We start from the raw sequence: 17,604 nt of genomic DNA, 5'->3' as shown, positions 1-17,604 counted from the left end.
CACTGTTTTAGTTTTATTTTGTTTTTTTGTTTTTCTGATGAGCTAAGGTAAAATCCATTCCAGCTAACAAAATGTTCTTTATCTGTAAAGACAGGATTTTTTAAAAAATAATTACAAAGACAATATAGTACAAAATAGGATTTAGGCCAAGAGACAAGTTACTGACTACACTAATTTTTCAGACTTTTAGTAGTTTATATAAGTTCTAATCACAGAAGTAAATAAAATCATGAGACTAGGGGCACCGGGTAGCTCAGTGGTTTAAGCCTCTGCCTTCAGCTGGGGTCATGATCTCAAGGTCCTGGGATCAAGCCCCACATTGGGCTCTCTGCTCAGCGGGGAGCCTGCTTCCCCCTCTCTCTCTGCCTGCCTCTCTGCCTACTTGTGATCTCTCTCTGTCTATCAAATAAATAAATAAAAATCTTTAAAAAAAAATCACGAGACTCTATGATCTTTACTCATGCATGTTTTCTATTTTGTAATAGTTTTTTTAGAGAACATAGAAAATTTCCTGTTCCATGCCACAGATGAGAAGGAACAACAATTAATATAACTAGTTGTTGAAAGCTACCACTGTCAGTAACATTGGGTATAAAATAAAGAAGGAACTTCAGGGATGGCGTGACCCAGTTGTGTCCATGAATATCACTTTTGGGTTGTTTTTCCCTTTTATATAGAAGGCTTAAGAAATATTGCAGGGGTAATGAGGCCTATTTCTCAAAAACAAAATGTTTTATTTACCAGGAAAATACTACAAATATAAATATATACATGCCCGAATATATGGCTTCAAAGTATACAAAACAAAAAAGGAATAGAATTAAAAGAGTAGACAAATTAACAATCATAGTGGGAGAAATCAACCATTATTAAACAGTGTAATCCAGTGATTGAAGAAAAGGCAGTAAAAACTTAAGGGCAAAGAAGGAAAGTTAAATATACATTCTAAGAAGTTAGGTAAAGTATACTAAAATAAATAAAAAGCAAGTCGAAATATAAGAATAAGAGAAGAGCAAAAATTAGTAAAATAGAAAATAAATATACAAAAGAGGATCAACAAGGCTAAACATTAGCTTTTTTGAAAAAAATCCATACATTCATAAGACTCTGGCAAATCTAATGAGATAAATAGAGAGAAACAGTTCACATTACTGATATCAGAAATATATAAGGAATCTTCACTGCTTTACTTTAGACCCAATGGACAAGAGGAGTGAAAACTCCATGATCAGACATCTTCATTAGAGAAAATCTAAGCATTTGAAGAGAACATAATTTGAATCTTGAATTCTTTCAGAGACTAGAATGAGAATACACCCCTTAACTTATTTTTATGGCAATCATGACCTTGATAATAAAATTGACAAGGGACAATTACAGATGAATTAAATTAGAAAAAAAAACTAGATTAAGAAATATATAATACAATATTAGCAAACATAAGGCACCAATATATAAATAGGATTCAACAGCATTGCCAAGATTTATCTTTAGAAAAGGTAATCAATAAGTTGTATCTTATTACTAAGCTAAAGAACAAAAATCATTTAATTATCAAAATAGATTGAAAAAATGTTTCATAAAATTCCTTCCTCAATAGAATAGAACTTTCTGAATTGGATTAAGAATATTTCCCAAAAGAAGAATAAAGAAAAACAAAGAAAGAAAAATAAAAACAATGATAACAAAACAGACACAAAACATGGAAAATCCCATACTACAAGTTTGGAGGTGATACTGTTGTTGACTCTATAACACAACTCAACACTGGTTATTGAGATATTACATAAGATTAAAACACAATACTCTGTAGTCTCACATAGAGTATATATATTAAGTGGTAGTTATTATTATGAGGTAGAGTTCTAAGGTATTATATTCTCCCAAAGCAACCTAATGTATACATACTTACTAATTATAGACTGGAAAGACTTCCAAAATCCACTCTAACATTTATTGACACGTCTATACAGTTCTGTCTGCCAATTTCTTCTTGTCTTACATAGGTAATTTAGAGGTACTGGGAAAATGGTCTCCATTATGATTTCAGAGTGTTTTTATAATATAAAAAAAGCAAGGCTTATTCTTTCATCATATTTTAACCACCTTTTCGAAATCATAAAAAAAAAAGGAAAAAAAAACTTTCAAGTATGTTGAACTTTAGTAGGAAACTGCATATTAATGGTTACATTTATAATATCTGAGGAAAGTTGAAGAAGGTGTTTTAAATCCACTGCCCCTAATTCTTTCAATATTCTTAACAGCCAGGCCATTTGTTCTTCTGTATCATGAGAATTCCATTAATACCAATACATTAAATTATTTCAGTGAAATGTTTAAAGCGCTTTAAAATAAAGGCTGACTTCAACTCTTTTAGAGGGATTGTAGCTGACAGTAAAAAACCAGAATAGAACCGATAATATAAGACTTTACACAGCATACCTTTAGCAGTGCTCTATAATTAGCAATTTAATTGTAACCTGCACTTCAGAATATATCCAGAACCCTTTATTCAACTTACAAATCATAAAGTGAGCTCTAATTCCATAATGAATTATTGAAACTTGCAAAACAACAAACTATTCTTTCTCTTAACTTCTGAGAAATTTAACAGAATTAGCTACAATTTATAAAATGATATGACAAGCAGAGTTTTATGTATGCAACTAATTTTATGACCAGAGAACTTAAGAGGTATACACTATTATGATCATGTCCTTTATACGGATGAGAAAACTGAATTAGAGAGAATGGAAACCATTTACCCAAGTGTAAAAAGCAATCAAAGTATAGAACCAAGAAATGAATATAGTCAATCTAAGGCTAGAACCAACTGCTCTGAATAGTGTGTTTCTGCTATAAAAGATGACAGAGCCCCAGATTCTCATTATTTGTGTGCCTATACTCACACCATGTTTTCAGATTAAGAGCTCACTATAATTACAGAGCTGTCAAAACTACTGTATTTTAACATCCTAAATATTTATAGTATCCATAGGTTAAATTTAATATAAGCTTGCTTTCCAATATGACAATGAGTGATCAAATAGGGGAAAGATCAGCTGTGAAAGGAAGGGAAAATGGTGAAAGGGTACTAGAGAATGTTATTTTACTTACAGATATCCTTGCTTCCTGACAATTTGTTTACTAATATGTAAAAGAGGAATTGAGGGTGACTAAGAATTGTTGACTTTTAGATAAGCTGTCCAGCTGATAGGGCACAATGAAATTGCTTAGGAGCAGTGGACAAGCTGCTGGACCTCTGTGATCTTCACAATTAGTAAACTCCAAGCTATTTCAATTGAACAATTAATTTGAATAAACTGGATGCAATTTCCTTGAAAACCAGAGATAATATCTATAGAGCACTTGAGACAAATCTGAGAATTAAAAATAGTTTATGTGTGCAAAAAAATGATAGTTGTTCTTTTTGGTGGTATTTGAGCTTCTGTAGTTAAAAAAAATGAAATAAGGAGCGGATGTGTTAAACCTAGTGAACTGACTTCACCATCTGATAGTCAACTTCTACATGGCACTATTATTATATGATAAAAGATAAGGTAGGTTAATTAGAATTATCAAGTTCTATCATACCTTTTCGAACACTAGGGCTACAATATTAAAGAATTAATTTTTTCAATGTCAGTGTACAAGACAGACTTAAGATATACTTAAAGTGTGATTCATGAAGTTTACTAATGGAATTGCAATGAAGCGTTAATTGTATCTAAACTACTGATTCAGAACAGAGAGGATCTTTCAGGGCAGTGAAACTCTTTTGTAAAATAATAGATACACATAATTATACATTTGTCAAAATCCATAGAATGTATAAAAGTGAAACCTAATGCAAATTATGGACTTTTGAGTAATGGTATGTGATTGTAGGTTTATAAGTTGTAACAAATGTATGACAGTGGGTTGGGCTGTTGATAGTTGGGAGAGGTTGTACATGTGTGAGAAGAGGAAGTCTATGGGATCTCTGTCCTTTCGTCTCTTAACCAAAACTCCTCTTAAAATATGAAGTTTATTAATTGATAAGACTTTACTAATGGAATTACAATGAATCATTACATTTAGATGAGCAACTTTTTCTCAATGCTTTTTTCTGGATTTTAAATCATAATATTTTAGAATTAAGAAAGACTTTCAGGAAACATCTAATTCCATTTTTCAAACTTGACTGCAGACACTCTGAGATATTATCACTTCAGATGTTTATTTAGCAGATATCTAGGCTTCCTCCAAATCTTAGAGAATCAGTTTCAAAAACAAAAAGGCTACAGAATATGCATTGTAACATTTCCCAGATCGATTCATATGCTCAGTACACTTTGATAACCACATAAGGTTCTCATTTATATTATAAATAAAGATTCAGAAAATATAAGATTTTACCTATTTTCATAAAACTAATTAAAGCAAGGGCACTAGTCAATTCCTTAAAACATGACGTTCCTTTTCATAGAATCCATATCCTTCCACAGTATAACATAGTGAAAATTCACTCAACAAGTATTTATTAAGTATGGACTGTAGGTAGAGATGGTATTCTATGAGGTATGGTTATGTTAAATAATATAAAGAAACAATTCACTAAGATGTTTATAAATTTGTTCCAGCTATTCATGTTGGACTATTTTAAGATATGTTATTTATTATATTATAATATAATATAAATATATAATATATACTATATTATATATAATATAATTAATTATATTAATAAAAATTAATATATACGGCGCCTGGGTGGCTCAGTGGGTTAAGCCGCTGCCTTCAGCTCAGGTCATGATCTCAGGGTCCTGGGATCGAGTCCCGCATCGGGCTCTCTGCTCAGCAGGGAGCCTGCTTCCCTCTCTCTCTCTCTCTGGCTCCTCTCTGTCTACTTGTGATTTCTCTCTGTCAAATTAATAAATAAAATCTTTAAAAAAAATTAATATATAATATATTAAAACATTTAATTATTAAAAATAATTAATATATAATTATATATTAACATAATTATATATAATATAAATATAGAAAATATAACATATTTATATAAAATATGTTATATTTATAATAACATATTATAAATATATGTTATTTATTTATTTGTTAGCCTGGAATATATAAATCTTTAATAACTGAACAGAGGGCCACATATTTAACAATTAAAGGGAGAGCGAAAGGAGCTGTGATAAACTGACTGCTTCCATTGCTTGATGTAATGGCATCTCTGCATCCCTACCCTTTAGAAATGCCTTCATGTGCTACAAGTGGGTTTGACTATCTGTAAAATAGACCTAGAAAGAGATTAGGAATTGGAAGATATCAGTTCTCATTTCAGCTCTGTTACTTGCTACTATATTCAGAAATCTTCTGGGAAAGAATGTAGACTTTCCTAAAGGCAAAGACTTATTTTTCTTACTGTATACCTACCTCCTTCTAGAATGGTTTCTGATGTAAGGTAGACATGCCTTAAATGTCTTTGAAAATAATTCCAAAATGTGGCTCTCAATTTTACAGAGCTCTGTTGATATACAATTGAAATACCACCACTTTAGAAAAAGTGGCTCCTTTCCTTTTTTGTACTTGGATAGCAAAACAGTTTTGAAAAAAGAATATGGAATTATTATTCCATCTTTATGGCTTTAAGAATTTTACCTTTCTTCCCCTATTTCCCCCTCTGGAAAACGTCCTTTATTTATATATTCTTTCCTTCTCAAAGAAAACAAACATGATTTTCCAAATGCCCAATGAGTAGTTAGACATATTAATCACTGGACACCAAGGGAGAAATCAGTTATAATTAGTTAAGCTCTTTTATGTAAGTCAATTTAGTAGTAATTTGTCATTTCTCTGGTTTACACCATGAATAAGATGGATTTTTTTCTAGTAAAACAAATATCATAATATACCACAAAATGCACTCACTTTTGAAAAATAAAACTTTAATTAGGTGCTTATATAATGTGTGTAGAAATTGATCTTAAGAAAAATACACTGAGGGGTCCCTATTTGGTTCAGTGGGTTAAGCCTCTACCTTCGGCTCAGGTCATGATCTCAGGGTCCTGGCATCTAGTCCTGCATAGGGCTCCCTGCTCAGCAGGGAGTCTTCTCCGCTGCACCCCTCCCACTCTCTCTGCCTAATGATATACTATATGCTGACTAACTGAACATAATAAATAAATTTTTAAAACTACAATCAGATATCACCTCACATCTCTCAGAATAACTAAAATTTAAAAAAGAAAAAAAAAAGAACACACACACACACACGAAACAACAGGTGCTGAAAAAGATGTGGAGAAAGAGGAATCTTCTTGCATTGTTAATGGAAATGCAAACTGGCACAGCCATTCTGAAAAGCAGTATGGTATGGAAATTCCTCAAAAAAGTTAAAAATCAAACTACTCTCCAATCTAACAATTGCACTACTAAGTATTAACCCAAAGAATACAAAAATACTAGTACTAATTCAAAGGGATACATGCACCGCAATGTTTATAGCAGCATTATCTACTATAGCCAAATTATGGAAACAGCCTAAACATCCATCAACTGATGAATGAATAAAGATTCCATATAGATATGGAATATATGTGTGTGTATATGTATATGTATACATGTATATGTATACATGTATATGTATATATGTATGTGTGTGTGTATGTATATATATATATATATATATATATATATAGGAATATTATTCAGCCATAAAAAGAATAGAATCTTGTCATTTGCAAGGATGTGAATAGAGCTAAAGAGCAAAGCAAAATAAGTCAGAGAAAGAGAAATGCCATATGATTTCACCTGTGTGTGGAATTTAAAAAGCAAAACAAATGATCATAGAGGATAGAAAGAGAGAGAACAAATCAAGAAACAGATTCTTAACTATAGAGAACCACCTGATGGCAAGTGAGGGCCTGTTGGTAGGGGGATGGGTGAAATAGTGAATGGGGATTAAGGAGTGCACTTGTTGTGATGAGCACTGGGTGTTGTATGGAAGTGACTTTTCACTAATTTCTACTCCTGAAACTAATATGACACTCTATGTTAACTAACTGTAATTTAAGTAAAAACTTGGAAACAAAAAAATTAACATTTATCTACCTGTTGACTTTATTTTTCCTTTTATTTTCAATATTGGCTAATGATATATTTTAGAATAAACTTCAGGTTTTCAATATTTCCCTTTATACTTCTTATATAGTCAGAGTATCACTTTTAACATATTTTGTCACTGTATGACAGTATTATTTGAATTGATTTCTTGATACCACTACCTTATGTTAGTTGAAATTGGTTGAGGCTAACATCCCAACATCCCTAGATTACTGTCACTAGAAGACCATTTGATGCTGACTTGTAGGGTAAGAGATACTAGATCTAAGCTTTAACAGAATGAGCTTTTGTGAGTATGAATATAGAAAGGAAAAATGGATACTTGCCCAGGAAAAAAGCTTTAATTTAAATTAATTATATTTTGTAAATATTCAATGCAAAAATAATTCACTGGATGATTACAATACCCTATTTTGTTCAGAAATGTGAAGCATTTACTCTAAGACATATCAAGATTTAACCTTTACAGACATTCAGCATAAATAATATTAGGAACCACCCTTTAGAATTTTCATATACATTTATCATATATATTCATTTATTCATTTTATAATTACATGTAGAACAAATTAGGTTTTCTCAAATTATTTTATTTAATTCTCAAAGATGAAGATATGTTTTAAAATGTGTTTGAATAGCAAAAAATGACATCATACAAAAATCATGAAACAATAAGGTTTCAAACCTCTTTCTTTACTCTAATTTCAGTATCCTTTCTCTTTATTCCAAAGGCTCTTAAAAAGTCTATTATAAATGCAATTGAATCAGATAATGTAGTTTAAAAATATAATCTTAACTGCACACACTTTCCTAAGGATTCTTAATTCTTAAGTATTTTAAGAGTGACATTTTCCTTGTTTAACCTGACTACATAGTGTTGTTCTTATGCAAGTTTCATACCTATAAATGTGCAGAACATTTTGATATGTGCACACAATTTCAATATCTCCACACAGATACAGCCTATGCCAGCCTAATCTTTATTACCTATGACCTTTAGTAAGTCACATAAGTTTTAAGAAAAGCTAAGTCTAAGATTAACTACATTTAGAGGTATGTGTGGATGCCAGTCAATAAAAAAATGCCATTACTGTTATTGCAAATACCATATCAATATGGAAATATGATTTAAAGCCTCTGATTTTAAATTGTTCTAGCTTCCATAGTTCCCTTAGCTTTCTTTACCATGGAAGTAATTCCAAACATTTTTGTGACACTAAGCCATAATTTCTGCATTTCTCAGTCTACACTCCTAGCATGAAATCTTATAGTTCAGAAAAATAAAGTATTATTTTGAAAGAATGGTTACACAACTTATTATATTAACATGCATTTTACATTTAAAATTTTGAGAATCATTTACTTATGTATTCAATTAATTAGTCACCAAATATTATTGTTTCATTAAGCTTTGAGCTCTGTGCCAAGATCTGGGTATTGACAATGTATACATTCCAGCTCCAGTCCTTTGGGTGATTAAACAGAATATAAATAAAAATGTTTTTATTTAACAGAATAAAATGAAGACTAATTGTAGAATTTTACATAATTTGTACTTTTCATTCTTCTAATAATTTGGGGGGATTTCAATGAATTTATTTATCCTGTAATTAAGAAACTATGGTTCCAGCCATAAAGACTTAACTGGTACTGGACTAATAGTTACACATTTATAGAATAGGGAAAATATATGAAGTGACTATTTAGACATTGAAAAATAAATAAACCTACATTGCTATCTGGAGTAAAAGGGAAACTCACAAGATGAGCCCTACTAGTGGTCAGGCTGTCTGCACAGGGAAAATTTCCTAACCAACTGCTGCCATCTTGCTAAATTTAGGCAGCAGATATCAGAGGTCAGATTGCTGAAGGGCATGCAATTGGAGAGCAAGTATGGAAGAGAGGCTTGTGCAGAACTTGAGTTCTGGGAGAACATGTGGGGTTCCTTCAAGAATCCTTTGCTGAGAGGTGCCTGGAGGGTTCAGCCAGTTAAGTGTCAGGCTCTTGGTTTCACCTCAGGTCATGATGTCATGGGTCCTGAGATTGAGAGCCACCTAGGGCTCTGTGGAGAGTCTGCTTGAAATTCTCTCCTTTGCCCCTACCCCCACCCCCCCCTTTTTTTTTTTTAATAAACATATAATGTATTTTTATCCCCAGGGGTACAGGTCTGTGAATCGCCAGGTTTACACACTTCACAGTACTCACCATAGCACATACCCTCCCCAATGCTTACCCCCACTCTTGAGTGGTTTCTCTCTCTCTCTCTTTCAAATAAATACATCTTAAAAAAATATATCATTTGCTGAAAGTTGAGCTATACGTGTTCAAGATGAGACCGTGTGAGAGGTAATTCAGAGCAGGCATGTGGGTTAGAGCAAATCAAAGATATTCAAAGTTGAACAAAGCTAAGAGATAATGATATTTCCATCCCAGTCAGAGGGGAGAGAACTTGTTATACCTAGGATATTTAGGAGAGCAGAAAGGATAGCCTTAAGAGTGAGAAACATGTGTTTTTTTTCTGAACCCATGCCTCAATACCTAAAATTCTTCATCACAGTTGTGAGGATTATATAAAGTTATATACAAGAGGATGCAGAAAGACTGTTGGATAAATACTGAGTCAATATAGGCACTTCCTTTCGCTTTCATTATGTACTTGTGTATAACAAACCCAGGAGAAAAACATTGCCCCCGTTTCTCCATGGATCATGAAGAATTTTTGCCATACAAGTTTTTCTCAGGCTTCTCAATTTTTTTTTGGTTCTTTGGGATTCTGAAGGTGTCTGTCTGTAGTCAGAAACAAAACCAGGTTCAAAGCACTTAGATTCTGGGCACCAAAATCAGTCAAGAGATTCCTGCAATAAGTACTTGTCAGGGACAACTTGAAAGTAGGCCAGTGTAGGAATAGACTTTTGTGGGAGACTATACGCATTGTTTATTAGCCCATGCAAGACATTGCTTGAGGCTAGAGATCCCATTATATCAGAAGGGAATGAAAATTTTGGAAACATGGTTTATAAATATTAATGTGACTAGATTTAAACCAAGGCTGTGAGATATCCTGGAAAAATAGATTCTGAGAATTAAAAAATATATATATTTGGATTTTGAGAACACCTCCCATTTATTAGAACATATAGATAACTTCTGCTGCATACAGTATATTTGGACCTAGACTTTAAACATAAACCTGATAAATGTGTTTGTTAAGTTCCAAATTATAAAGCTACAGTAAAGGGCATGTGGAAGACAAAACTGGAGTCATGTGACTATAATGTGAATCACGGTGCTGTAATCTAGTATATTTGTAACTTTTCACAGCAAACCTAACTCTTCCAAAGCCGATTCTCACTTTCTATGTAATCTCAGGAGTTTAGAGAGGCAAATCTCTTCTTCAAGCCACTAGGGAAGCATTTATTCCATCACACAACGGTATTAATTCTTCCCCTCTTGACCTACAAGAGTGAAGGCAGTTTGCAAAAGCAGCCAATTTACAAGCCCCTCAGGCTCACAGCAAATCTGACTTCTCGTACCCTGAAGCTCACTTTTAATCATGGGCCTTGAGAAAATATAACTGGCAAAGCTGAATTAGCAATCTCTTCCTTAGATTTGCTGTTTGGTGTCCTTCCCAGTTGCTCCTTTATTAGCTCCACAAAGAACTGGAAATCCCATGGAAATTTCTCCTCTTTGTTTAAGCACAGTACAGCTAGCTTTCCTTTCTTGTCATGCATCCAGACTTGTTTCCATAGCAGCCACTTTGGGGAATGAAAGGGGCTTACATGATACTCTTTCTGTAGGTGAAATCTGAAGAATAAAGCATTGCTGTTCACTCGTGCAAGAATAAGTATCGCTTGGATATATTTCTGTAAAGATAGGGACAGTGTTCTCTTTATAGAGCAAGGTGTTAAGCCATTTAACAAAAGGCTTTTACCAGTGCTGTGCTCAGGCTCAACTCTACTTTCCTGCTAACACCACAATCCCAGGAGGGCAGAATCCTCACCAAGATCATGCATTTATATTTATCTTCTATAGTGGAGTCCTTCATATCCTCCCAAAGTACTTCTGTCCAAAATTATACATCAGGGCTATGAAAGCAGAGCTTATAGCACTTACGCTAATTAGTCTATTAAGGTACCCTTTTTATAGCCTGAAATCCAAGGGTGTGAGTATGGAAGGCAGACTGAAATCTAGCTGCAAGGAATGTAAGGAATTTAGGTGATTTACTAAATTCTATAATTTTGAGGCCTCAGATTTGGGGCCACTACATTGACTCTGAAATATAGCTTAGTATGAAGCAATGCAACAAGCTCATGGCAAAAAAAAAACCAAACACCAAGGCTGAATCTTAGTTTGTATATCCTTCTGTAACATACTCTCAATTCACAGAACTCTTACTTTCTATCAAATTGCTAACTGAAAGTTGAATATTTTTCATCCCATGGCTACAGTCATGGCCTCTAGCCCCTCTTAGATAGCAATTTCAAAAATTAAATTCTCCTCAAGGCCCTATAAGTTCTAAATAGCTACAAATTACCATGGGCACATCAACGTTATCATGACATCTTTGTGTCCATTATATTTGTCCTTTACTCTCTACACAATGGCTTCATCATAGTAATTCCCAAACCAGAAACATGCAAACTTCATTAGCCTTTGTCCCACATATCTAGTGGCCACACTATTATACAGATCTCACTTTTTCTTACTGACAACTTTTAAATCCTTATCTCTTTCTACTGCTTTATCATTTAAACTCAAATTACCAAAACAAAATCCAAAACAAACATGAAACAACAGTCACCAGAACCGGCTAAGAGCCCTCAATAACCCAGTTACCAGCCCTGCTTCCAGGTGCTGCTTGCCATCAGAAATTAAGGCCAGTAGATGCCACAAGGCATAAACTCCAAACAAAACCCTATGACCCAGTTTTCACAGGTTTGTTTCAGGTTGGACACCCTGTTAACCCTCCAGATGACCTTGAGATCACAATCATCTAATTATAATAACAAAAACACATCTACCTGCATACTGGTAGATCCTGCTAGTGAAATTAAACTGTTTAACACCTACATCTTTAGAGTAAGTCTTTAAATCTGGTATGGTGAATCTTTCCACTTTTTCTTTTCTTTTCTTTTCTTTTTTTTTAAAGATTTTATTTATTTATTTGACAGAGAGAGATCACAAGTAGACAGAGAGGCAGGCAGAGAGAGAGAGAGAAGGAAACAGGCTCCCTGCTGAGCAGAGAGCCCGATGCGGGACTCGATCCCAGGACCCTGAGATCATGACCTGAGCAGAAGGCAGCGGCTTAACCCACTGAGCCACCCAGGCGCCCCTCCACTTTTTCTTTATTTAAAAAACTACTTATTTATTCTCTAGTTTTATTTTTTTCATTTCTACATACTTTTCAGAAAAAGCTTGAAAATTTCTACCAAAAAATCTTCTGTAATTTTGGTTGACATTTGAAACTACGGACCAGTTAAGAGGGAATTGCCACTACAAGGGAGATTGAGTTTTCCAATCCATAAACATGGTATATCTCACAAACTTATTCAGGTCTTAAAAAAAATTATCCAACAAATTATGTTTTTTGTATCAATTTTAGAAGGTTTCCTACTAGTCCTAGTGGCTCAGAGTTTTTTTGTTTTGTTTTGTTTTGTGGCTCAGAGTTTTGTTTTTTTGTTTTGTTTTATTTTTTCAATGGATAGGTGTTGAATTTATTAAATTATTTTTTTCTTAGTCTGTGACAATGGTTATAAAGTATTCCTCCTCAATATTAAGAATTCCATTATTTGATTTTCAAATGTTACATAAACTTTACATTCTTTGAATAAGAGTGCTTTCTTATGATATATTATTCTTTCTATGTTGAAAATAGATTTGCTAGTATTTTGTTATGCATCCATCTTTGTTCAAGAGTACTATTAATCTGTGCTTTTCATTTTTGAAATATGTTTGTAAGGTTTTCTTATTAGAGTTATATTGCCCTTAAAAACATTATGCCAATAAACTGGGTGACTAAAAAGAGACATACCATAAATTTTCTTTCATGATTTTCTGAAATAGTTTATATTAGGTTGGTATTTTTTCTTCAATATCTGATGGAATTTACTAGTAAGCCTATCTGGGCAAAGAGGACTTTGCCACTTGTAAAAGGTTTGTCATAAACTCAATTTACAATTTACTTTTATAGCTATTATGCTCTCCAGAATCTATTTCTTATGTCAATTTTGGTAAGTTGTATTTTTTTTTAAGGAAATGTATACATTTTGTTGAAGTTATCAAGCTTTTACATAATATTGCTTATATTATCATCTTGCTATTATTTTAATACTATTGAATCTGTAGTGAAGATCTCTTGTTTTATTCATGATATTGGGTTTTATGTATTGCTTCTCTATTTTTCTTTATTGATCTAGATAGGAGTTTGACAATGTACTCAATCTTCTTAAAGAACCATTTTCTGTTTTGCCAGTTTTCTCTATTATATGTCTGTTTTCTATTTCATTGAGTACAAGTCTTCATTCTTTTCTTCTCTTTTTTAAAGAATGTATTTATTTATTTGACAGAGAGACAGCCAGAGAGGGAACACAAGCAAGGGGAGAAGCAGGGAGGGAGAGGGAGAAGCAGGATTCCTGCTCAGCATGGAGCCCAAAGTGGGACTTGATCCTAGTACCCAGGATCATGACCAGAGCCAAAGGCAGACACTTAATGACCGAGCCACCCAGGCACCCCCATTATTTTCTTTCTTTCTTTTTTTTTTTTTTTACTTATTTTGTCCTACATTTTTTTTTTTCTTCCTATAACTTGAGATTCTGTTACTTGAGACACACATATTCATAATTGCTCTTTCTTCCTGACAAACTGTATCATTTTTAAGTTATAAAACATCTTTATTAATGTCTGGCAATTCTCTTGATCTCAGAGTCTTTTTAAATACTGATTAAATAGCTACTCTAGTCCTTTCATTGTGTCATTTGCACATTTTCCATCAGTCACATTCAATCAATCTGTGTTGTTTAATAAATTTAAAATTTATCTCTTACAGGTGATGTACAGTAAGATTCTATTTAGGATATTGTTTAATGCACTTTGTAAGTCTCTCCCTTCTAATTGGAGTATACAGATTGTTAACATTTGATGTACAACTGATGTGGTTGGATTTGAGTCTACCATTTTCTCCTTTGTGTTCTGTTTGTGCCATTTGTTTTGTTATTGTTGTCATTGTTGTTTCATTGTTTCAATTTTCCTAGATCCTTTTAGGTTATTTAATTTTTTTTCTAATCATCTCTTCCTAATTTACCTATTTTCCTTTTGGCTTTCTTTATATTTTTTTAGATGTAGCTCTATAAATTGAAACATTCATACCTAAGATTTTACAAACTATTTAGAGTTAATATTGTAACATTTCACATGAAATGTAGAAAGCTTGGAGACAAATAGGGTTATCTTTTATTTATTTTTTTACTCCCACCACCCATTATATTATAGTTATCATGCATATTCAATATACATATTTAAAATCTTACCCATCAATACTGCACATTTTAAAGATATATATGAATTATAGGAAAATAAGGAAAAATTTTTTAGTGTTTTATTTTTATCCAGCTATTTACCATTAATGTTGAAGGTCAAGGTGGCCCACTGGCTTTCTTTCCTTTCAGCCTGAGGAGTGCTTTCAGCATTTTTGTAGATAGTTAGTTTGCTTGCAATTTATTTCTTAGTTTTTCTTCACATGAACATGTCTTTCATATATGAAAGGTATTTTTATTAGATATAGAATTCTTTGTTTTCATTTTTTTCTTTTAAAGTGTTTTCCATAGTTTTCTGTCATTCAGTGTTTCTGAAAGAAACCACAGTCAATTGAATCATTGTTCCCGTGTGTCATGTGCTGTGGTATTTTTCTTTAGCTGCTTAATTTTTTTTCTTTATGTTTTTGTCACTTTTATTATGATATGTTTAGGAGAGAATTTCTTTTAGTTGATTCTATTTGTTGTTCACTGCTGTTTACAGAACACATCACAATAATAGGCAAAAATATATTCCTCTCAAATGCATTTAACATTATCCAAGATAAATTCTATTCTGGGACATAAACTTTGAGAAAATTCAAGGAATAGAAATCATTCAGTGTATTTCTGTGTGATAATAAGAGGTTTAAGCTAAAAATCAGTGATGGAAAGATGACTGAAAAATTCCCAATTATTTCAAATTTAAGCAAAGCATTTCTTTCTGTCTTTTTTATAAAGAAAAAAATATGTATTTATTTTAGAGAAAGAAAGAGAAAGCAGAGGCAGGGGCATAAGGAGAGGGAGAGAATGAATCTCAAGCAGATTCCCTTCTGAGCATGGATCCCCAATGCAGGGCTTGATCTCGTGACCCTGAGGTCATGACCTGAGCCAAAATTAAAAAAATCAGAGGCTTTAACAACTGAGCCACCCAGGTGCCCCTAAGCAAAACATTTCTAAATAACTCATGGGTCAAAGAGGAATTCTTGAAATAAATTGAGAAATATTTTGAAGTGAATGAAAATGAAAATGCACAATATCAAAAACTTTATAATTCAGTTAAGGCATTACTTAGAGGGAATTTTTGACCCTCAATTGCATGTATTAGAAGAGAATAAATGTTTCAAATCATAATGTAAGGAAATTTTAAGAACCTAGAGAAAGAATAGAAGATTCAATACAAGTGGAAAAATAGTTGAAATGAAATCAACTAAATTAAAAAAGAGAAAGAATAGAGAAAATCAGTGCAATTAAAAGGTGGTTCTTCAAAAAAAATCTACGTAATTGAGTTCTAATCAACTGAGCAAGCTAAAGGTTGGGGGGGAGATGGAGGGAGAAAGACATAATTACTAATGTAAGAAATAAAAGAGGGGACATTGTCTGGACCACATGGGTATTAAAAGTATAATGAGGTGCTAGTTTCCTAATAATAAATCACCATAAACTAACTGACTTAGGACAATAGAAATTGATTTTCTTACATTTGTAGAGGTCAGAAATTTAAAAATCAGTGTCAGCCAGATTGTATTCCTTTGTGGGGGCTCTAAGAAATACTCTACTTCCCTGCCATTTCCTTCTTCTACTGGGTTCCTGCATCTCTTGGGCATCTCTTCCCATTTTAATGCTGCCTTGTCTCTCACTGCTTCTGTCATCAAATCATTTCCTCTAATTCTGACTCTTGCCCTTCTCTTTCTCATATAAGGGTCCTTATAATGACATTGGACTCACCTGGATAACTCAAAATAACCTCCCCATCTCAATCCTTAACTTAATCTGGATAAAGTCAATTTTTCCATGTAAGTTAGTATAAGGTGGAATTAGAATGTGGACTCTTTTGGGGGGAGGTGGATATTTCTGTCCATTACATAAGAGAGATTCCACAAAAATACAAAACAAACCCCTGAGTTTCAAATGATATGTTAATCTTTGCAACCTCTGTGTTCAGAGCTCTCCTGATTGGTCTGTGTTGGCCTTGTAAAAAAAGCTGTGGGATGTGGCCGCCCCTTTGTATCTGAAGCAGAGTGATTTGGCCTCATCAGCAGCAAATGGGTCATGGAAGAGACCTACATAACAGAGTTGATGAACAATGGTGTAGAGAATAAACAAAGGGTGATTATACATCACATTTGGCTGCAGACCAAAGCCTTGCAACTTATATTAAGTGCACAGACTCCTCAAGGAGTTGACCCCTTCTTTTACTGGCATGTGTGCAAAGTTTGTACAAGAAATGGGCTTTTTTAGAGATGTTTTAGTGCTGGCTTATTTCACCTAGAGGACAGTTTTGTGGACAAACTTCTTGACCTTATGCCCCTACTCATGACATCCAAACCTGTAGAAGTCATCAAAATTCTATAGACACTGTTGAGGCAGAGTACCTTCCTGTACCCTCCCACTTCCAGAGCAGATCCACAAAGCTTCAGCAAGCATCACTGAGCCACCACGCCAGTCTGGCAACACACTGTGGTTTGTATCTGGATGGGTTGTGGCCCTGGATATTGATGCAACCCCAACACATGTGCAGGATCCTCAGAGCACTGTGACGGTACAGGTCTTAGATCCAGATGGCCAGCCTCAGATGATTCATCCTGAGCAGGCTGGCTTCTAGAACCCTAGGCCAGAGCACCCCTGGCTTGCCACTCAGGTGTACCCCCCAAGACTGTCTGCACATGACTGTGGTTAGTCAGACTACTGTGGCAACTCCAGTTCCTGCATTCTAAAATCCCTTATGGAATCGAGGGTACTGAGTTGTCACTCCAGAATTGAGGGTGCTGTCCCCTTCAGCAAGTCTGTGCAAGTTTCTGTAAACCTACAAGTTTTGTAAGTTTTGTAGGTTTAAACCTACAAGGTGCTGAGTCACAAGTGGTCTTTAGAGCCAAGCCCTACAAGATAATTCTCAGGTCTCAGTGACCCAGAAGCCTAGAGCATTTCACCACAAAATGGTATATAGGCAAAGGAAGAATGTGATCCTTACAGTTTCATCCAG

General features: G+C 33.7%; 1 pseudogene; it reads left to right on the top strand.

The window, feature by feature from the left end:
* The first annotated feature begins 9,442 nt into the window (after positions 1-9,442).
* On the top strand, positions 9,443-17,301 carry LOC132016423 (integrator complex subunit 4-like; annotated as a pseudogene).
* The last annotated feature ends 303 nt before the right edge of the window (positions 17,302-17,604 follow it).

The sequence above is a fragment of the Mustela nigripes genome, chromosome 4 (assembly GCF_022355385.1).
Source record: "Mustela nigripes isolate SB6536 chromosome 4, MUSNIG.SB6536, whole genome shotgun sequence".
Lineage (NCBI taxonomy): Eukaryota > Metazoa > Chordata > Mammalia > Carnivora > Mustelidae > Mustela > Mustela nigripes.
Note: the sequence above shows the minus strand (reverse complement) of the source record. Positions and strands in the feature narration are given on the sequence as shown.